This window comes from Rhagoletis zephyria, unplaced genomic scaffold, assembly GCF_001687245.7.
Source record: "Rhagoletis zephyria isolate East Lansing unplaced genomic scaffold, Rhagoletis_zephyria_1.1 Rzeph_scaffold_00079, whole genome shotgun sequence".
Lineage (NCBI taxonomy): Eukaryota > Metazoa > Arthropoda > Insecta > Diptera > Tephritidae > Rhagoletis > Rhagoletis zephyria.
This window is the reverse complement of record NW_016157163.1, coordinates 346,997-357,579: the sequence shown is the minus strand read 5'-3', so window position 1 is coordinate 357,579 and position 10,583 is coordinate 346,997. Positions and strand designations below refer to the sequence as shown.

General features: G+C 33.1%; 1 protein-coding gene across 1 annotated transcript in view; it reads right to left on the bottom strand.

The window, feature by feature from the left end:
- The window catches only part of LOC108373304 (neurogenic protein mastermind), a 93,214-nt gene extending 87,723 nt beyond the window's left edge, over nucleotides 1–5,491 (bottom strand). The window contains exon 1 of the mRNA XM_017629179.1: nucleotides 5,213–5,491. The gene's annotated coding sequence lies outside the window, so the exon portion shown is untranslated. The remainder of the gene's footprint in view (nucleotides 1–5,212) is intronic.
- Between the last annotated feature and the right edge of the window lie 5,092 nt (nucleotides 5,492–10,583).

The following is a 10,583-nucleotide window of genomic DNA, read 5'->3' as shown; positions in this document are numbered from 1 at the left end:
TTTTCATTTTCAATTTCATAGATTGTTTATAATGACTTTTGCTAAAATTTCAAAATCAAAAGTTATCAAAACAAATTCTATGGGACTGAGAAATATTATTTTCTACTTTTTAGTCCATTTATAAAAGCGTTGTATATTAAAAAGTTTTTTTTTTTATATGATTTACTTGCTTATTAATATCCTAATCTAACTTAAATTTCCAGAATTTTTGCAGTCGATGACGTATCTTGGTTATTGCTTTTGTAAGGAAAACTTCGCCAAATATAAATTATTGCTTCCAGCTTACTTATTTATATTTCGGGCAGTGGCGAATTTAAGAAATAGAGCCCAGTCAGCAATCTCTTCCTGGGCCCAGTTTTGTTATACACACATATCGTAAATCGACAAATATTAACGGTATGTCAAACAATTTTTGTTGAATACAGAAAGGGTTTACTATGCAACTTTGAATTCGCGTCTTGAATTTTGTTCAGCAAATATTTATTTCCATTGCGGAATCCAAACTCGTTGAGTTTGTCACTAAACTTACAATATAAAGGATAGAAGAATTATTGAGTGTGTTTTCAGCTAAATAGTCACGGCGCTTCTTTAACGACCCCACATGACTTGCGTCCCACATGGTTCGCGTTCATCACAGCGCGGCACCGTATACGTGGCTATAAATATCCGGATGTTGTGAGCAGCGCTTTGAACCGTACGCGCAATAATCACTTCTGGCCACTCCCAGGTGAATGGCAGTCGAAAGTTTTCCACTTCTGCGCACGAAACCATACTATAATTAACTCCAAGTTTACACTTACAAAAATCGTTTAACAACAAATAAGGCTGTTATAGACTTTTAGGAATCGGGCGTGGCACCGCCCACTTTATGACTACAAAGGTCTATCTCGTTAACCACTTTATCGATTGCTACAAAACTTGGTTCAATTATATCATTAAGTCTAACTCACCAGATTATTGAAAACGTTTGAAATCGATGAAAACACCCCTGTTTAGTATACCAAAGTAGTTTAGAGAAAGTGGAAATGGCGATATTTGATAGCTGCGTCGGTCTCGTCCGAAATTGTACTTCTCTACTTCTTTTTATTTTTTTGTTAGTTAATTTTTCAGAAACTATCAGTGCTATCTAAAATTGGTATTTAGGCGGTTCATGGAGAATTCCATAGGCTTTCATTTTCCGTACCTCATATTACGATTGTTGAATTGTTTCGTAAGATATACGTGATTAAGTTGAACCACTCCTTTGTTTTAAGCTGAATAACGGTTAATTGCAAATATTCCGAAAAAGTATCCATAGAAAAAAAACCAATTCGATTTCCGGAATCACCAAGCAATTCAACATAGGCATTGGATCGTATTTAGTATCGATTGAACATTTTTGCTGTATAGGTGCGTCAGATTGGCTATTTCTTTCTTTTTTTAAAGTTCCAAAAAATCACCCTTTTAAACTAGAAATAATTTAAAAAGATCAGAGAATTTTAATGGCCTTAATCAAAAATGTTTAGGAGCTGGTCGGTAAAGTTTTTGACCTCTCCTTCCTCACAAATCTTATGTATTTCTTGTCTACCAAAGAAATTTGAACCGAAATTCCAAAATGATACATATATATTGGCAAATAAACAACCATATTTGTTTTCGATTTAGTTAGTAAACACAGTTTAATGTTGGTGTATAAAGTTTTCGAATTTGCATAGCATAACAACATTGAACTTTTTAATTCTATCACCAGTTTGACTTGTTAAGTAGCTAATTAATAAAAGCGGCTACAGGCTGTTAGTAGCGACTAGTATGTAAATCATTCGGCTTTTTTGAACATTTGCAAATATCTATACATACATACATACATACATTTATGCAAACATACATATATGTAAGAGAATAAAATCGTGCATGCGGCGTCTGCCTTCAACTCGCTTTGTTGTTTTGTATTTTGTGTGAAATTAATGAATGATTTGGCAAAAGCATAAATAAATAATTAAATGACAAATTTTTTTAGTAATTAATTAGCCAGCTATCGGCGTGAAATATGGCAGGGTAAGACAAACACTGCTGCCTGTAGTTTTGTTTAAATATAGTATACTTAAGTTAAGTCTTACTAAAGGTTATGCCAATAAACATGATTTTCATTTCTAAAATTATAAAAGCATATGAGGCGAAACAACAAGCTACGCGAACTGAATTAAAATAACACAAAAAAGAGCTAAAGTCGATTTTATATTAATTAGCTCGGACAGAATTTTAATAATTGTTTTCTATATTTTAATGTCTTTTTTTTTTTTGTCACAGCAGCGCCAGACAGCGTATCTGGTTTGCGAACGGTTAATAAGAAACAGTTGGTTAGTTTAGCAATTTTAACGAAAATGTATATAGATTTTAGTGACCAAAAAAAACTAAAAACAAAAATTTGCATGCAATAAAAATATCTCTTTGAAATTTGTTTTGATAACGTAAGTTAACCAAATGCCATTAAAAATACAATTCATATTCATACCTTCCATTACAAATTAAACTCCGGATTTATTTGCTATCAGCAAATTATCGTTATCACTAATTGAAAGCGAACTTCTTTTGATCTTAAAATTATAAATTTTAATTAATCAATATCCACCTCCTCCAAATCCCTTATAATATTTAGCAAGCCAATGTCCATACATATATAGTTCAAAAAGCTTCATTTGGCGGTTTCATGTACCGGTTGAAGTCAATCTGCATGTTTAATGGGTAATAAATGTCACCTCGCCTTCTATTCTTCTAATCAGTTTAGCTCTCAATTCGTGTTATACATATTTGTATTTAGCTAGATATGAGCACCGTGATAAAAGAATATACATATTTATGCGCGTAGAAACAGGTCTGCTATGCAAATTGTGTGGCTGAGAGTAATAAATCTGACAAAGTTTTTATATAGGTATTTTTTTTTAGGTAACATTTTTATATCGCATCTATTTTGTATTATATTTCATTTGTATGTATGTATCTATACGTAGTGAAAAGAGCATAAATCTCAAACCAAGAACACCATTGGAGAGTAGAGCTAATTTTCTGTAGTTGAAGAGAGTTTATAATGGTTTCCAAAATCGTCGTTTCAAAATTTCCGTATATGTGTATAGTTGTTGTTGCAACTTATTAAATTTCAGCTGTTTTCGCATGCTGTTTTACTTCGTATTTGATCTTAAACTTAGTAATGAAAACAAATGTGATCGTGAAGAAATAAATATTAACGATGAAAACAAAAAAGAGAAGGCAAAAGTGCAGATAAACACGAAAATGGAGACAATGAGTAATACATAAGAATTACGGCAACTGAAAGAGTAAGAAAATTAGTTGTAATTTTTCTATAGGCATCGAAATAAATTCAGTTATAAAAGTTACCGAAATCATTGAAGTTTATAGTTATCGAAATTTATCGAGTTATGCATGCATAATTGAGTTATCACAACATATCGAATTATTTAAATTGAACAATTGAGACGGAAACTGGGTTGTCGGATTTTTGCGGATAGTTATCGAGCTACAAAAATTTATGGAATTATCGAAGTTTGTTAAATTAAAGAAATTTATCAAGCTATCGATGTTTATTGAAATAATATTATTTATAAATTTAACGAAATTTATCGAGTTATCGTAATGCATCGAGTTCATTCAACTTAAAGAGGTATCGATAATTATTGATTTCCTGCAATTGGCCGAAGTTTATGGAATTTTCTAAATATATCGAGGTTTCAAGAAATTTCAAGATTATATAAGTTTATCGAGTTATCACTGCGTATCAAATTTCATCATGTTGACAGAGTGTAACGAGTTTTAGAAACTTGTGGATAGCTTTTCAAAAATACCGAGCCGTCAAAAGTAATCGAGTTATCGAAATTAATAAAGGCATCAAGATATATACATTTTTGAGTTTTCGAAATTTATCGAGCCCTCGAATTTTTTTGTATGTTATCGGATAATTTTCGACTACGTGAACCATTTTCCATAATAATGAATTTTTTATTCGAAAAAATCTTGCACTAATATATATTTTAATTGTTATTCTTATGAACCCGTTCGCTCACCTTAGGGCCTAGGCGTCTGTATTAGAGCAAGTGGCTTGCTAATAAGCGCGTAAATTGAAAACAAAGGGAAACGGGAAATTCTTCACAATCTAGTTTAACGAACGTTTTATTATACTTGCATTGTCCCCGTCGGTTAATAAAAATCATCGTCGGTGATTTTAATGGTAAAATTCGCAAAGGAGTTACTTTTGGTCTTACTGTGGCAAAATGCAATCGACACGACGAAACCCCTATAACGAAGTAAGGTCGATATTAGTTATGGTACTCTGTAGTATCAAGTTTTGGATTAAAAATACCACCCGGCTACGAGGCTGTTGCCGGATCGTAAAAAAAAAACAAATGGAATTAAAATATTATTATCCCCGTATTTCCACTTAGATCACAAAATTTTTACAGTCGGAAAATGCGCACACATTTATGTAAGTGCATTCGAATACAAACGGAAAGCTCCACTTTCAACAAAATTTCTGGTTCCCTGTACCATCGCAGAGGAAGTAGTTAGCTTTCACTTCTTTACTCTGAAGGAGGGCAGCATTGGCGAGAATCACTAAGGTAGCAAATAACGTCTGCATCCCATCGATGTTCCGTTCCTAACTCGCGTTGGGATATGAATAGCATTAGTGCCGAACTTTAAGTATGACTTTAAACCCATGGTTCAACATAAAGAGGTGCAAGTGCGCTGCTTCATTGGAGCAAATCTGAGCTGAGGGCTCTCGAGGCTCTTAGAGTTTGGCTGGGTGAAGAAGAGTAGGAATTGATACCTTACATTCCAGTTACTTTCACCCAATAACTTCGTTCGCTGAGACGTATCCCCACGAGCCGGAGAAATGAGGTTTTCTTCCTAAATATTTAGACTAAGCCAAGATTTATACGAAAAAAAAATTATGTTCACAAATGTGTTATGAAAAATATGAAATGTCTGTAGATCTTTGTTTCGATATTGGCTCACACTAGAAAATTTACTGCTAATCCAATTCTCCAGTTTTCCGACAAATTAAGGTTGAAAATATCTGAGCATTTAATTGCATCTGGAGTATCTACATAGCTCACCTGTATGCAATAAAAACTGACCGAAAAACTTAGGAAAATACTTTGTACATACGAAAAAAAACACGAAATTTAATAGCTGCAATTTGTCAGCGTGTGTCCACACTTACCAAATTCTTGTGTCTGCTATTTAGCTACTAACCGCTTCGCACCTCAAATCAATCGCTTGCATCGGCATGCATCACAGACTTCCCGCACAGTTGCTCTACTTTTGATTGACGCTTTGTTGTTGTTGTGGCTGTAGCTGCTTGCTGCACTGTTGGGCATATTGTACCTTAGCAGCGAATATAAAAAAAAATTGTTTTTGAGTTGCTTTTTATTGGCTTTACTAGGCGGTTGTTTTATTAGTCATTTAAGTGCTATTTATGATGGCATCACAAATAACTCCACTCTTTCACTCCACTTTGTTCGACACTTTGTTGGTTTTCAAATGTTGCTGATGCCGCTGATGAAGCACAATATTGTGGATGTAGCGTGTCGGAAATTGGTTTTGATTTGGCACAACTGAAATGAACAAAAAAAAAGGGAAGAGATTTGAATGAGAGTCTCCAGTTGCGCGATAAATTAGTTTATTTTCAAAATCAGCTTTTTGTAAAGATGGGGAAAAAACTCGATTAGCCGTTGTAATTAACATAAATTGTTTACTATTGGTTTTCTGTTTGCTTATGTTCTAAATTTTATGTAAAAGTTTTTATTCATTATTTTCAATTTCATTTCCCTTAGTTGCCAAGCGCTTTGCTTACGAATGCGAGCCACCTGTCTGCGCGTTGTTGTGTTGCTCTGCCTAATTTTTGGTTTGGTTTGTTTTAATTTCATTGAAAAATAACTTTTGAATACTATGAAATTAATAAAATCAAATAATCGAGTGACCAGATTAAAATTTTAACTCATTAGAAGGCAGGTAATATTTTCTGGTCGTCTGCTAAACTTCTAGATTTGAATTTCAATAAGCAAAAATGGTGTCTAATAAATAATAATTATAAAATTTGCATACGAACAACAAATGCAGTGTCTTTTTTTTTTTTTGCAAACGGAACATATTAAATTGAAGATTTGCTAATTTCTTAATTTGCAAAACTGTTTTGTTAGCCATGAGCTTTGGAGATAAGAAATTTTTTATGACTTGCTGATATTAATCTCCTTGTATGGAGTTGGCTTATTAATTTTTGAATTAATTATTTTATCACCTTCCATAAGTTTCATTATGATTTTTGTAATTTAACCCTTGTGCGGAAATTTGGAAACAGCACCGTTTAATCATTGGCGGATCAAGGTAGAAGGAGAAGGCAAGGGGGGTAATATACATTTGACTTTCTGATGACAAAGGTTTAAGCGATGATAAAGTTGACAAAGAATTGTCCCTCGCAGGAGTAAAACCAGAAAAACTTGTCCTTGAATAGATGAAGAAAATCAGTCTGAATTTTAACTTATATACCTCCATAGGAATCAATGCGTATGCCGTAATACTACCGATTTTTATAGCAGTCAGCGGAATTCAGAACGAAGCAAGTAATCCTGTGATGATAACTTGTTTTCACGACAAACTCAAGAGCAGTAATTTAGTCAATTGGGGTGGCTTGCAGTGCTGTAAGAAAGTTCAAAAAGTTTTCCAAAAAACTCTTGTTCTTATTCAGTATTACCATGTCCATATTTACCCGAAAACTATTACTTAATTTTGCATATTTCGTACAAATCAGGCGACAAATACGAGCCCCGAGTGATCTATTTATTTTTTTCCAAAAATTTAATTTGGCTTGACTTTTCGAGAACAGTTAAATTATTGAAGATAAGTATTCCAATCTTTGATTAACTGGGAATAAAAAAAAAAAACAAATTATTAAAAGATTGGGTTTCAAGGTAACATAAAACTCTTTTCGAATGATAAAACACTTTTCCTTATTGTTCATATTTGATTATAGGTACAGCTGTACCTAGGGTTCCCCATTATGGTTAAAGAAAGATTTTGGAACGACTAGAATTGGGAGTACTACAAAATGAGTATTGTGCTTGCATTGAAATTTTTCGATGGCTGCTCCTAATACCTGTTCATCTCACAGGAGGTATGCTGAAAATATTGCTGGCTTACTAAAAGAAATTTTCGTTTGTGAACTAAATATTTTATTCACAAACGTAACCTCTAAATCGCTTAACTCTTTAGACTCCCATGGTCTTGGTATTAATTGCAGAAACTGCCAGTAAATACTTACTAGGGTGTCGAGTATTCGCCTTTTTTCCAAAAACCGGTTTCCGAGTTACTTGAAAAATTGCAATTTGAAAACCCGGTTGCTGATTTTGATATTAAGAAAAAACTGGATAAACCGGTATTATTTTACATAGTTTTTATACAGAGAGAACGCTTTTCTTGGCATGAAGCCGTGACAAAAATTACAATAAAACTATTAACACTAAAGATAGGTTTATTAAGAAAAGAGCAAAACAAAATAGGTGCAATAGGAAGCTTGACCATACACGTAGAAAGCGTTTAAGTGCCAAGCATTCATTTATTGAAACCAAATATGAGATATTTTGTTAGGTTACAAATAACCTAGGATTTAATTTTGAAACTTTTTAAGGGTTTCCCTTAAACGAAAACTACGAAGAACTTAAACATTTTATTGAGAGGTCAGGATTTGGATGAATTAAAAAAAAAACACTGGTTTGTAGGTTTAAAAACCTCCGGTTTATTCGATATTCGAAAAATCAAGATTTCAAAAAAACTGCCTGAATATTTCCAAAAAACCGGTGGAAACCGGTTTAGAAAAACCAAGTCAATCACCCTAATACTTACACTGTACGACATTTTCAGTTTTTTTTTGGGAAATAGAAAAGTAATTTTTCGGGTTTCCAGATTGGCTATTTTAAGCGCTGTTTCAATTTTAAGTTTGTTGTGGCAAACCACATACTATAAAAAGGCATTTCTAGGGGTTGTGGGGTCAGAGAAATTTGAATTTTCAATTTTTTTTTGCCAAAAACAGCCGCTTGGTGCGATGTGATGCAAAAACATGGAAGGAACATGAAGCAAAAGTGCAGACAACGTTTCTAAACTGTGGTCATTAATTTGATTTCGAAAACCCCCTGGACTTTTGATGCCATAAATATTCGCCTTTAAATAAATTTGAATTTTTTAAAGCTGTTCTGCGACTACCAAATCTAATAAAAAAAAATTTTAAATCACTAACAGAGAAAAATGAGAAATTACTTTTATACATATACATATAAAAAAAACGTATTCTTGTGGTTAAGCTTTTGGCTAAAAATATACAAAAAGTCACATAAATTTCTGAAAGGATCTAAAAAAAATTCCAAAATGCCCCAAAAAAAATTCTCAAATATCTAAAAAAAATCGAAAGTCCATCAAAAAAGTCTCAAAATAAGCTTAAGTGTTTGGTTCTATTTTGAAGAGAAGGACGGCCATTTTTAGCAGTACATATAGGTGCCCATTGGGGTGGTTCTTAAAATAATGACATCAACATTTTGCATGAGGTACCCCTTAATTTCATTCTCCATAGCAATGCGAGGCAGCCAAGAAAATTTAAAAACTATATAAAAGCTCTGCGGTTTGATGAAATTTGAATTTTATTTTTAAAACTTTGTCGCGAAATTTTGTTATTTTTTTGATTTATTTATTTATAAATAACTGAAACTTTTTCATATAAGCTCTTATTAAACTTTTGAGATAATAAAAAATATTTTTTTGTTTTAATATCTTAAATATAATATAAACATAACTCTGCATTTTTCCTTTTAAAAGCTGTATTGAATTTTTTGCAGTATCTGTACATTACAATCCAGAATCAGCTTTAAATACCGGGCGCTAGGTAGAGCTCAAAACACAATAGTGCAGTGGCAGTGCTTTGAAATAAGCTGTCGTTTTTATATAGTATGCGCTCAAATTAAGCAATGCTTAATAAAACAGCAGCATCTGGTAGCACATCTCCATAAAACTGAAACATTTTCACAGGTAGACTTTCAGCAGAACGTGTAGCTCTTTAAGGAATAATCTGATCTTTTCAAGTGGTTCAATAATCAAAACACAGCTGATTATTTAGTTACCGATTGCTGTTGTTTTAAAGGTAGCCAAGGATTTTTCCTTCAATACAGTAGAATATATATATATATATGTATATTATATATGTATATCTTCAAGGCGAATGCTTACACTATTAGCCCTTCATTTAAAATTCTACACATTTTTTACTTATTTATTCTTTTGTTTTTGCTCAAATTAAATAATCTCTTATGCAACATCAACTTTTATTCCTCTTCTGACCTAGTTTAACTAACTCACATTAAACTGAAACAAAAGCGCCAGCTAAAAAAAGTAAATCGTAATCCTGTCAAGGTGGTAAAAGGAAAGAAAAAACTAGCACCCCTTGACACAATCATAACCTTCGGGCAACGCCCCACATACCAGCAGTGACAACATACATACATACACTTATGTACAAAAAAGTATGTATGTATATGTGCCCATATATATGTATGTATGAACCATTGTCTGACCGTTTGCTCCTCACCAATGTACTGCTTGGCCGCTTTTGTTTTGCACTTCGCTCCTCGGCATGACGACGGATCTGTATGGCCAGTTATTTTCCGTATGCTCACCCATTTTTGGGGCTAATTAACTTGATTTTCGGTTGAACATATTTTGACCGCAAGTGTCATTGCCAAATTTTTGTACAAGAATGAAGAAAGGTATGCATAAAAGGCACAGAAAAAAAATTATCATGGGAATAAAAATAAAAGTAAATAAAAAAGAAATAACAATAAAATATAAGAAATGCAGAGTTTAAGATAAAACAGGCCAAACAAAAGCCGCAAGATCTGTGAAGCAAGGCACAAAAATATATATGTTGCTTTGTGTGTCTGTGTGTGTGTGTGTGTATGTGTGTGTGTGTGCAGAAAAAATGCCAATTAAGACTGAATATAAGTGCGAGATAATTTTTGGCATTGTAATGTATGTAATGTAAACCAATGGGCGGCGGCAAAAACTACCTGGTAGAGTGAAATACAAAAATACAAAAAAGGTTGAAAAAAGATTCTTTGAAAAAGAGTGGGTTTTGTTATAATAATAAAGCTGAAAAGTGCTAGGAAATGTGATATGCTCAAAGAGAGTGTTTCTTGCAACGCACAAAAGACTTAAGCAACGAACTTCACTTGGGTGTTTGTTTGTGTCTGTGCGCTCTTTATAGCAGAATTGATATGTTTTTGCCAGTCGTGAGTTACATGCCAGCATACACATGTACACATATATGTGTGTGCATACATATAGACATGCGCTTATTTATATCCCATAATAAAATTTTGGTAGCCGCCTTAGGCTACACAACTACTTCGCCCAGGAGGACACATGCGGCGCAACTAGCAAATATTTGCGCAGAGCATTAGACAAAAAAAAGAAGCAAAATTACCAAACTCTGCCGGCGAATTTGTAGGCGTCATTTGCGACTAATATTCGCTGTGAAATTTCGCAGCCAAAAA